Source organism: Podarcis erhardii (assembly GCF_964252035.2).
Source record: "Podarcis erhardii genome assembly, chromosome: 9".
NCBI classification, from domain to species: domain Eukaryota; kingdom Metazoa; phylum Chordata; class Lepidosauria; order Squamata; family Lacertidae; genus Podarcis; species Podarcis erhardii.
Genome location: NC_138512.1, coordinates 43,576,914 through 43,589,409, shown reverse-complemented (window position 1 = coordinate 43,589,409; position 12,496 = coordinate 43,576,914).

Here is a 12,496-nt window from a genome sequence, read left to right as displayed (position 1 = left end):
TCCCATAACTGTTCTAACAATAAAACCCTCTTCTCGGAGAATTCTCAGGATTGTAGCTCTGTGATGGAAATAGGGGTCTCCTAACAACTCTCAGCATTCTTAACAAACTTCCCAGCATTCTCTGGGGGTAGCCACGTCTGTTAAAGGGTATGACTTTTTTCAGCCGGAACTCCCTGAAACTCTGTTTTGACACCTCTCAGGTGGGCACCATTGCCTTTTGAAGAGAACAAGTGAGGCATTCATGGTGAGTTCCAGCACCTCTTTTTCTAGGAAAAATAGCACTGATAAGAGTGCTTTAGATGTATGGTGCGCAAGTCCACAAATGTTTGCATCTTTGAAAGTAATAAAAGACATAACAATATCGAATTGCATTTGAAATGCAAATAAATAAAATATTTTTTAAAAAAATAGATGCATGGTGCAGATAGGACCTTAGAATTACTTTGTGATTCACTCTGCAGTAGCACTCTAACTTCTATAAATTTCTCACTGCAAGAGCTTGTATCAGCCAGATAACTTGCTAGAGGAACTCACGACAGAAGAAAAAGTATCCTCACAGATGCCACATTGAAAGACTTTGAAAAATCTAAGAACCTGATCTTACAGGCAACACCTGAAAGAACTGGGTGGGCTGCTCATTTTGTGCATGCGGGATGCCTACTCCGTTTGCTGCCTGCAGCTTTCTACAGCCCAGCAGGCAACTGAAGCTGATTCATAGGACTGGGCAATCCATAAAAGCTGGCCGAATGAGTAAACCTAGCTAATGCTCCCCTAGCTTCAGTTTGTCAACTTCAATAGCAAAAGGCTATTAATTAAGCTTGATTTGTTGCTTGTATTTTCATATTAAGTGCCAGACTGGCAAAAACTGAAAGCATTGTGGAGGTGAAACAAGATTTCTGTGTAAGGGAAAACAAGATTGCATTGCACTTGAGCATGACCTAGTGGCTGGTTCACTGAGTGGCATTCATGGCAGGAACAGACAGTTACTAGTCTGTTTTCCTAACTTCAGAATATGTGAACATCTAACTAGGGTAAGAGGGGAATATGGCGAAAAGGAGAGCAGAGTGATGGAGAGGCAAGCGAGATCATGGGAAATCATGTGCCTCAGACATGGGAGCATAAAACAGACTTATGACTCAGCAAATATTTAGCACCAGTTCGCTAAAAAGAGGGAGGAATTTGTAAAGAAATCTTAGTTGATCAATCATATGACTTTTGGTTGATTAATCTGTTAACCATATTAGTGGGGGGGGGGGCTGTAATGAGAAACGATCTCTCTGTTTTTTAAAATAAGAGATGGAATACCTGTTCCATCCAGCTCTCCAGATGTTGTTGTTGGACTCCAACTCCCATCAGCCCCAGCCAACATGGCCAGGGGACAAGGATGACGGGAGTTGGAGTCCAACAACATCTGGAAAGCCACAGGTTCTCCACCTTTGCTGCAGGAGGCATCATCCCAGAAGAGATGCCTCCCCTTGCTCATAATGGAATGTTAACCTGATAACTGATTAATAGGATACAAATGTTCAGCCTGCCAAAATGTTTTTCACTGATTAACCTAATCAATTGTTTGATGACAAAATCTGAGCCATACCATGACATAAAGTCCTTTTGGTTTCCAAAGTGTAGAGCTTATTTCAAGAGATAAAAACCTAAGAGAGATAAAATGCTGCACAATTTGTACTTTGATTACTACAAGAATTTCAGGGGAGCTGGAGGGAGAGAGCTTACATTATGAGGGTGGTTGTATTCTTATGTTTACATTTTTTTATTTTTTATTTTTGCATTTACTTATGTGTGAATCTAAGCACCAGTTGGGGAAAGGAAATATGTATTATCCATACAGTATGTGATTTGCTTTCACAAGAAAAAATATATTTCTTTAGCTCCTTTCATCCATAAATCATGCAAAGCAGGTGCCACACAGTTACCGTGGAGCAGAGCAGAACTCTGCTGCTGGTCCCATTTCCTGCACCCCCAAGTGACCATGCAGGTGATTGGCTAGGTGGGGCCCTGGCCAAGAGACCCAGGACTCAGGCGGGCTCCTTAGCCTACTACCCATTCACTCACCACTAGTCTGGGCTCTGAGAAAGTCAAATACATCTTTCTTTTCAGAGCTTGGCATTCTCTGCAACATGGCAAGGCATTTAAAACTCAGTTTAAGCTTTTCTAACAACCACAGTAAACTGGTGGAGTCACCTCCCGCTAAAACCCTCACTCTGAGAAGGACCCTCCTAGCCCTTTCTCACAGGCCAGGTGCTGAGGGAGGGTGTGAAGAAGATACCAGACCTGTCCCCACAATTTCAGCAGTGAAGATACAGAAGAAGAATAGGGGGGTCAGGGGGAAGAGGTGCTGCCTCCCCAAAGGGGAGGGGCAGGCAACCATCGGCAGCAGAGGGCCTGTCAGCCAGACTGTCCCAAGGTCCCAGAATTCTGACACCCAGGGGCCTACTTTGGTAATCTTTTGTAATACTGTGCCCTGAGTGAAGCCAAAATTGGGCACCCCCAAATGGATCTTCTCTATTATGGATCTTCTCAATGTGGCACCCCTGCAGCTTGGTGCTCTGCGGGGGGGGGGGGGGGGAAACCACCCACTCCACCCTAAATCTGATACTGCTGACACCAACCCTGTGTCCATGGAGATCTGAGCTGGCAAAACCTATGCCTGAGTAGCTGCTTGCACATCTACATCAACACATGAGCAGCCGGGCCAGCAGGGTGGTGCCACTCCTCATCAATCAAGTGTCACCCCTTCAATCATCTTAATGTAACATTTCCTTTCATATTTGGTTTCTGCCCATGTATCATGGATAGCAGCGACGCAGTGTAGTATACAAACATGCCTTTTGATATTTGGAACGATTTTCACAATATGCATAATTAAGTGCTTCTTCCAGGTTATAAAAACTTGTATGGCTGGTTATACATGAGAAACACAGGAAGTATATTGTAGTTCGGGAGTGTCTAATTTCATTTGATCCTGATAACAGATCAAAAAAGTTAAATGGGCATTCTGCATTGTGCTTTCTTTACTAATTTCCATCCATATCCTATGAAATATAAGCAAACTCTGGCTTTACTGTCATTGACACAAACAAAAGGTTGTTGTGCTGGCTGTGACGGAGAAACATGTCCAATATGAATTTTATAAGATCTTCACCTCATGTTCCTGAAGTATCAGATTTTTCGTTTTGTTTTAGCAGCAAATCACTTAGATTTCCCACAATTTAAAAACTGTTTACATTAGCATTATGCAGGGCCCTTAATCTCATTACACAGCTGCTCCTTCACAGTGCATTTACCTGGAACTCAAAACCACACACCCCGCCCAGTCCAAATCCTAAGATTTTATTCATTATGTTATACTCTGCCTCCCAAATAACAGAATTTGTTTAACAAAATTTGGTCCATCTTAATATTGACTAACTTGTCATACTGTAGGAAAATACAAGATCACCAACCAAACTGATTTATGGAAAAATGGTCTTTGTTCTTTATGTTCTGGAATGATAACTATCAAGAGAATATCCACCCTCTCAATGTTTTCGCCTTGTTATAAATATAGTGCAGAATTTGTGTATATGTTTTAACAAATCTGTAAGTTCTGTTTTTAATTATAAGGTTTTTTTAAAAAAAAAAGATCGTGAATTTTTTTTAAAAAAATTAAAGTAAAATGTTTAAGATACACCCACAAGTTCAGTTACACTTGTCTGTATTTCAACAACCTAGAACTTCACCTTGCATTGACCCTTCATTCACAAGCACACATGGAAAGGGAGTCGATACCTAATTCAGGTTATAAATCATTGGGAACTTGGACCTGTTCCTTATTCTTGTGAGCTCAGAGTTTTGGTGTGATCATGTTATTTCATGCATCTCCAAGCTGCCAAAACCCAGGGCAGCTTAATGCACAAATTACCCTGAGCTGTTCTCGCCTGAGAAAATATTGTAGTAGTAGTAGTTACAAATGAACTTATAAATTCATAAGTAGTTACAGAACTTATAAAGGGAGGGAGTTATAGATATTAACAGAGGAGCTGAAATAACATTGTCTTTGGGCTTTTCACATGAATTAGATCTATGCAAAGTTTGCATGGCACGCCTTCCATGGAAAAAAAGAGGCAAGCTCTGTGATTCTTCATGCTTAGCTCATGTAGAGCGACTCTTAATTGATACAGGCTTTGCAACACCACCCTTATGTCTGTGATTCAAATTTACAGTGAGACGTATAGGGTGGGAAAACCCTATGAGGCCATTTTCAGTACACACAGGCTACACATTTTTTCAGCCAAGGGAAGGTTGTCCTAATGTACAAAGCCAAGAACGAAAGAGCAGAGAGAGTAAAGGATGTCATGGAACTGTTTGCGGGGTGGAAAGCCAGTGTAATTGAGCTTCCATCCTACCACCCACAAACAGAAACTTGTCTGGATTTTTTGGAATGATATTTTCAGTCCCAAGAACTGGAAGAGTTTTCCTTGCACATTTCTTAGCAGCTTTGTTTCTCAAGACACTGAAGATGATGGTGGCAGTTCAAAGCTATTTAACCCAAAGCAGAAGGAGGAGTGAACCCAAAGCAGAAGGAGGATTGCACCCAATACTGCCTCTAATGGCACCAATCACCTGTTAGGAAGCAGCAGGGAGCAAACACCCCACCCTGCTCCAAGAAATAATTACTCAATGAATGCTGTCTGCTGACAGACCTGTTCAGTAGTGCATGTGTTACAGCCTTCCACAACCTGGTGCTCTCCAGATGTTGTAGGACTCCAATTCGTGTCATACCCAGTCAGCATGGCCAATAGTCAAAGATGATGGGAATTGCAGTCTAAAACCCTGAAGGGAACCAGTCTGGGGAAGGCTAGATGGCGTAGGAGCATATTGATGCTGCCTGTGGGTCCACATCCCTTTCCACAACAAGCCTTGCACTCTCTGTAGTGGAAATCTAGGAATAAAAATATGTTTGTGCTTGCAGATCACATTCATTGGACTGCAGTTCAGCAGCATGCATTTTCCTGATTCCAAGTTTCACTGGACTTAACTGACCCGTTTTTCCTCCAGCAACTGCTTGGCTATGCCAACTTTTTTGCCCTCTCCCATGTTACATTTAAAATATTCATTGGTGGGACAGTGCATCATCATTTGACATCTATATCACACAAGTATGTACTGGAGAATGAGGACCAAAGTAAACCTGACACTCACACCTTTATGAGGCTTTGCATCTCCCATTGCAGATAGCAGACCTAGATCTATAAAGTTCTGGAATAAGAGGGAGTCCTGTACAGAGAAGAAAGTATGGTATCCCTGACTAATGCTGTTCCTAAAGTGTTCCTGCAGAATGGATAGCTGCCTTAGCAAAAATGGGGCAATGGCCGCTGCTGGGGACTATTTTGGTCTGAATAATCAAAGAGGAAGAGGGAAAGGATGGAGAAGAAAACAACCACAGATGAACTGATTCATGAAAGAGAAAACTGGCAACATTACAAAGGCAATATTTTCACTAGAATGAAACATCCCTGAACAGTTTCTCCATTCTGACTTCTACGGAGATGAAATCTTGGGCCTCGTTTCCATTCCTTTTTCCACACTGTATCAGAAATCACACAAGACAGGCTCCAATTCTGAAAAACTCTTCAAATGAGTATTGGAAATTGTCTTATACCAAGTCAGACTTTTGGCCCATCTAAATCAGCCTTGTCTATTCTGACAACAGTGACTCTCCAGCAGCGGCGTAGCGTGTGTTGTCAGCACCCGGGGCAAGGGAAGTAATTTGCGCCCCCTAACCCGGGGCAAGGCAAGTAATTTGCGCCCCTAACCCCTAACCTGCCGCCGCTGCCAGCTTCTTCTTGCTGCTGCCTGGGCTGGTCGGATGTGGTTCTCTCCCACGCTCAGCGCTGCGCTGGGCGGCCGCTGCACTGTCCCTCCCCCAGATAGTCCCTCCCTCACTCTCTCTCCGCTCCGCACCGCAATGCACGCCTGGCACCCTCCCCCTCCACAGTGGGCGGCGACCCGGCAACTCGGATCGGATTCGCACAGCCAGCACTGCAGTGAGAGAGAGTGAGTGAGCCAGGTAGGGGCAGAGAGCTGCGAGTGTGAGCAAGTGCCCCCCAAATGTTGTGCCCGGTGCGGCTGGCCCCCCCTGCACCCCCCACACTACGCCACTGCTCTCCAGGATGTCAGGCAGAAGCCTTTCCCTGTTTTGCCACCCAATATCTTTCTGACTGGAGATGCTGGGGATTTCAACGTGCAAAGCATGCCCCTGATCTCCAACATCTTCCGTGTCATGCCTATGCCTCCTGCTGTTCAGCATGTCGCTTCTGTAAAGGACTTGCTGATACTTACTGAATCTCTGTGCCAGCACATCACCAAGTTGCAATGAGACAGTAGTCTTGCCACAGTGCTAATAATACACACCACATGCCACCCAAAGCAATGTACTTGATGGTTGAAGGAGGATACATTTTATAGCTAGAGAAAACTCCACCCATGACTGAATGCAACCATCTTTGGGGTGGGATGTGGCAAATGTTTCCAATAACCATCTGCTTGGGAAACCTAGATTTTTATGTCAGGAAATAAGCAATGCCAGATCCAACTGAGACTGGAGTAGGACACGTATTGAGAAGGGAGCCCTCTTGTCCTGTTAACAAGCATGTTCTGCAAGTGCAAATCAATGGTCCTAAAGCATTGCAGGGCACTAGCCATGCACCCCTTCTGTGAGGACCTCCAGCTGCAGGCTGACACTTTCTCATACAAAGCTGCCTTACTTAACCCGTACCAGCTCAGACCACTGATCCATCTAGCTATTGGGGGCACTGATCAGCAATGCCCCAGGAGCAGACTTGGGTCTTTCAAATTTCAGCAGTCCCCTCTGTGAGACCTGAATTCAGTGCCACCCCCACCTCTCACCTTCCATTCTGCTCAATTCGCAAAGCATAATTGTGACGCCCTGCAGCATCCCCTAGGCTTGGCACCCAGTGCAGTAGAACTCGTCACACTGCCCTAAATCTGCCCCTGAAAGCCCTTTAGGGTTTCATACAGGAATCTTTCTCAGTCCTTACTAGACTTGCCAAAGGATTGTACCGAAAGCACATACTCTGCTCCTGAGTTTTGGCCCTTTCCCAGTTTTACCTTGTGCAGATCGAGAAAACAAAATGTCAAAAATGTCAATTATGCATCAAGTGCAGTTGGCCCAGAATTTCTAGATGCTTTTGTGTTGTGTACAATGTCCACCGCTGTGGGAAAGACTGATGGACATGGCACAATAAAGTTTAATTTGTAGTAACAAATATGGCTATCCTAATACAAGATTGTCCTGAACCCCTGGCCTACCTGGCAGCAAGTCAGTATGCCCAATCGAAAATCCAAAGGCCAGGAAACACAGTCCAGGGTCAATCCAAGTAGCCAAGTTTGAAGTCCCCCAGTCAGGATACAGTCCAGAGTCAAACCTAAAGCACAGCCCTACAGAATGCCAGGTGCATCCAAGCCAAGGTCCAACAACATGAGATAGAAGCTCAGCTCTGCTTCCCTTTTGCACTTTGCATGCTGATTGCAGCTTAACGAGGCATGTGACCCTCACCTGTTCCAAGCCTACTCCAGCTGAGGAATTACACCCCTCCTCCAAGTGCTAGTAAGCGCCACCTAGCCAGCTGGGCTGTGGGCCCTTGTCTGCCTCAGCCTCCTAAAGCATCCCTCCCCCCTGCTCCCTATGCCTCACAGCCCACCATAATCATGGAGACAGGAGCCCCTCTGGCTCTGGTGGTGGGTCCTGCTGCTCTGGTTCCAGTGTATCAACCCCCATTCCCCTGCCATCCTCTATCACCCTGTGAGTACTTCCTTCCCCTTCACCTGCTTGCCCTGGTATGTCCCAGTCCCGGCTACACCCCTTGCCTCTTCCTTCTCCCTATCAGTTCATGACAAAGATGCTTCTGAGCAGAAGATACAACTGCTAAACTGTCACACACTTTTAAAGCACTTCAGACATTCTGCTTTTTCCAAAAGCAGGAAACTGTATTCACAATGGGCAGGGAGGCTGCATCACCTACTTTTCCTTTGCTTGTTCTGCTCCTGTTGTTTCGTATATGTTCTATGCAGTAATGGGCCTTGCAGAACACAAATACAAATGGGAGCATCTCATTTTCTTCAAGATGTTCTTCATCTGAGTGTCTTGGCAATTCTAGGAACATAGAAATCTGCCTTATACCACATCAGACCATTGATAGGCAATGACTCTCCAGGGTTTCAGGCAGAGGTCATTCCCAGCCCTACCTGGAGATGCAAGGGACAGACCTGGGACCTTCTGCACCAAAACCATGTGCTCCATCCCTGAGCTACTGCCCCTTTGTTATCATGTTCAAGAAATGGCAGGATTTGACACCTGACATGCTTCTTATTACCACTCCTTAGGTGTTCTTGTGAGGTCTTCGATTCACATACTAAACTGACACAACATATGAAGGCGGGATATTGTTTCATTTCTCCCTTGGAACGTGTGGTGGGATTGGCAAGTGGAGAAAAGGTTCCGAAGGCAGCTGCTTACAGTACATCAGGAATACAGCTGCACAATTCTAACCACTATTTTATGGAAACTATGCTGAGGAAAAGTTCCTTTGCTCTATGGCTCTGAAGCAACTTGTTCCTGCACGCTCTGTTCTACAGAAGCTATTTCTTCATCACTAAATTATGGAGGTGTTGCGAGAGATTTTGCTGTTTGAACTGCTAGTTGCAGACGAGGTTGACCTATCCTTCATTCATATATATATATATATACACACACACACACACACACACACACACACATATATATATATATATACACACACACACACATATACATATACATATACATACACACACACACACTGCTTTACAATAACTATATTTTTGTTAAGATCTTAGATGTCATTTTCCAAATGGTTAATTCATTAAACGTAAAAATGTAAAGGACAATATTCAACTAAGTCCTAGTCGGAGTAGACTCATTGGAATCAATGGACTTAAATTGCTAGTCCTTCGCATTACTCTGAGTGTGGCTAACACTGGATATCACCCAAATGTTTCCCACATTGATCTTCAGAGTCTGGCATTGATGGCTGCTGCTTTATATTATCAGGATTATATTTATTGTATGTATTTATACATTTATATCCCATCTTTTCTACAAGGAGCTTGAGAGAGTGTACATAGTTCTCCTCCCTCTCCATTTTATCCACAAGAATCCTAAGAGGTAGGTTAGGTTGAGAGACTGTAGTTGGCCTAGGGTCACACAATGAGACTGATTGGGGATTTGAACCTTGGTCTCCTGGGTCCATCACTCTAATGTAGGAAACTATCTGATACTGAGTGAGACCATTAGTCCATCTAGCTCAATAGTCATTGCCTGTACTGAGCAGCATCAGCTCTCTAGGGTTTCAGATAGGATGCCATAGATTGAACGGGACCTTCTGCATCCAAGGCAGATGTTCTACCACTGAGCTATGTCCCCTCCCCAAGTTCAAAGCAGAAAGCAAGAGTAATCATAGTACAGCAGCGAGTTCCATCCAAACCTGGAAGTACATTCTCTGAATATGGCATACAGTGATTTACTGAAAATGTTTCAACATCATGTATGCTCAGTTTATACTCCTATATGTTTGCGTGAAAACAGAACTAGAACCCAGCTCAAATCTACTCTTCCATGATTTCTCCAAAGGCCTAAAAACAAGAACAAGGAGATTTGTCTCCTGGCAGATTTATTTACTTAGAGTTTTAGACATTTCTATGCTGCCTTTCACCTATTCCGCCTTTCACATCAATCACAAGCCTGTGAAGAACAACTTTAAAAATGCAAGATCAAGGTTAAGATTGCAATACATAAAATGCACCCGGAAGGCATATAACTAAAACATATGCAGTGCAAAATTGTGGTTTAACTATATCACAATAATGTGTGCACAAGTTTGTACCAAAAATGGGAGCACAGGAAAGAAAATTAAGAAATGTAATTCCTTTTCCATGGTTCAGTACACCTCCCCCTAAATCTTCTAAATGTGTTGGGGCACATTTAAGAAGTGAAGCTGGCATCCATTTCCTGAACACATCAAAACCATCTTAGGTAGCATTGCACTCTATGAAGCAGCTGTGGCAATATTTTAAACTCTCTAATATTGTTGCTGTTGATGAATTGTTGTCATATGATCTTCTGATAAAAACAGCAAACATCAGCATTACTCAGGTACCAGTCATTAGCTTTCGGCGTTAGCCCAAAATTTAGCTACGTTAACTATAACGGATAAGACTAATACTGAACATATATTTCTATATTTATCCTTTTCATTTGTTCACATCATAAAACTTAAATTGTTTATTGCCTTCTGTAGAAATTGTATTTGGGGATAAGAACTTAAGTTATTTGGTTGTTATTTTGTAAGCCTTGCCTGAACACCAGCTTCTGGATTAGGGTGGAGTATTTCATTATTTGTCTGTATGATGTTGTTATATGTTGAAATTATTTATTTAAAATTATCTATTCCATTTGTGAATCACTTCTCATAAAACATCCTGCAGCAATTTAACAATAAAACATATCAACCATTAAAACATATATAAACACAATCTCAAGTCCCATGCAGCTACAGGTTGTTTTGTGTTGAGATTAACATAATCACTTTACTTGGTTTATCGTTTTTAATTGGTCTACAGGAGGCAGTTGAGATATGCATTTACCGTGCAAAAAGACTGTGGTTTTGGGGGTGCATGGTGCCTCTTACCCAAGCTGCAAGTGCACATCCAAAGGACCAATTTCCTCTTCTTTCTATCAACACACTGAAAGTTAAAAAAAGTTACCACTGAAAAGTAGCTGCAGGGCTGCAGTTCAGTGAATCTGAGGCTGATATAATTGGTAACAAAGTTACGGTAATGTGGTTTGTTTTTAAAAATCTCACCGTTAAGTTGGAGCTCAGCTTTTTCTTGTCTCTAAAACAAGGCGTACTATTATAACACACAAGCTGGCTGCTAGGATTTCCCCAAACCAGATGTCAAAAGGATTTTCCAACAGTAGAATACAGTAAAATTAAAATCAAAAGCATGTTATAAACAAACCGAATTGCTTTATAATTAGAATTTTCCAGACTGTAGCTTGAAGGCAAATCGGTATATTAAAGACACTGAAATAATTAATTTGGGGTTTTTCCGTTTATTTACTGCCCAACAAGGTAACAAGAAACAGAATGTTAACAAAGAACCAGCTGAAGGGTATTACCCCATTCTACTTTCTAAAACCAAAATTCTAATTTAGGACTTTATTTTCTTTGCTAAACAACAATGGAAAATGAAAACTGCTTCATTAGCAATGAAAGCTGAGCTAGCTCTCTGCGGTAGTAACTGCTGTTGTGTTGCTGCTACCACCCTACCTTTTTCTCTTCCATGGGTAGCCCATGACCTACCTGAATAGCACAGTGAAAAAATGAGATGGAAATCAAAGATGTGCTGGGCTTTAATAAATATCTTCTTCCTTAACTAGACTACATCCCCCACATCAGGCTCTTGATTCCCTTTTCTGCTGTACCTAAGAGTGTGCACCAAAGTACCTTAAGAACAAAGCGTTCTGCCCATCTGCTTTTGCTCCATACATGCTATTACCAAAAGAATTGCCATTACACAGGGGGCTGGCAGCAGTGACTGATGATGACCATTGAAACCGGAAGGGCAGGAAGACCAAGGCCACATTCACACCATACATTTAAAGGGCTATGATACCACTTTGAACATGCATGGCTTCCCCCAAATAATTCTGGGAGTTGTGGTTTCTTAAAGTTGCTGAGACTCTTGAGAGTCCCATGGACTGCAAGAAGATCAAACCAATCCATTCTTAAGGAAATCAGCCCTGAGTGCTCACTGGAAGGGCAGATCCTGAAGCTGAGGCTCCAATACTTTGGCCACCTCATGAGAAGAGAAGACTCCCTGGAAAAGACCCTAATGTTGGGAAAGGTGGAGGGCACAAGGAGAAGGGGACGGCAGAGGACGAGATGGTTGGATAGTGTTCTCGAAGCTACCAGCATGAGTTTGACCAAACTGCGGGAGGCAGTGGAATACAGGAGTGCCTGGCGTGCTCTGTCCATGGGGTCACGAAGAGTCAGACACGACTAAATGACTAAAGAACAACAACAAAGTTGCTGAGAGTTGTTAGGAGACCCCCTACTCCCCCCTCACAGAGCTACAATTTCCAGAGTTCCCTGTGAAGAGGGGCAGATAGTGAAGCCACTCTGAATATTGTAGCTCTGGGAGGAGAACAGGGGTCTTGTAACAACTTGTGGTACTCTTTAGAAACTTTAGCTCCAATAATTATTTGGAGGAAGCCATGACTGTTTAAAGTGGTATCATAGTGATTTCAATGTATGGCGTGAATGTGCACCAAGGATAGGTGGAGCCACAGCCAATGACAGGGAGAGCCAGTTGATTCCAGTGTTGTCCCCATCCCCAACCTTCCAAGTTCTAGAAGGGTAACCCTGAGACTTAGGAG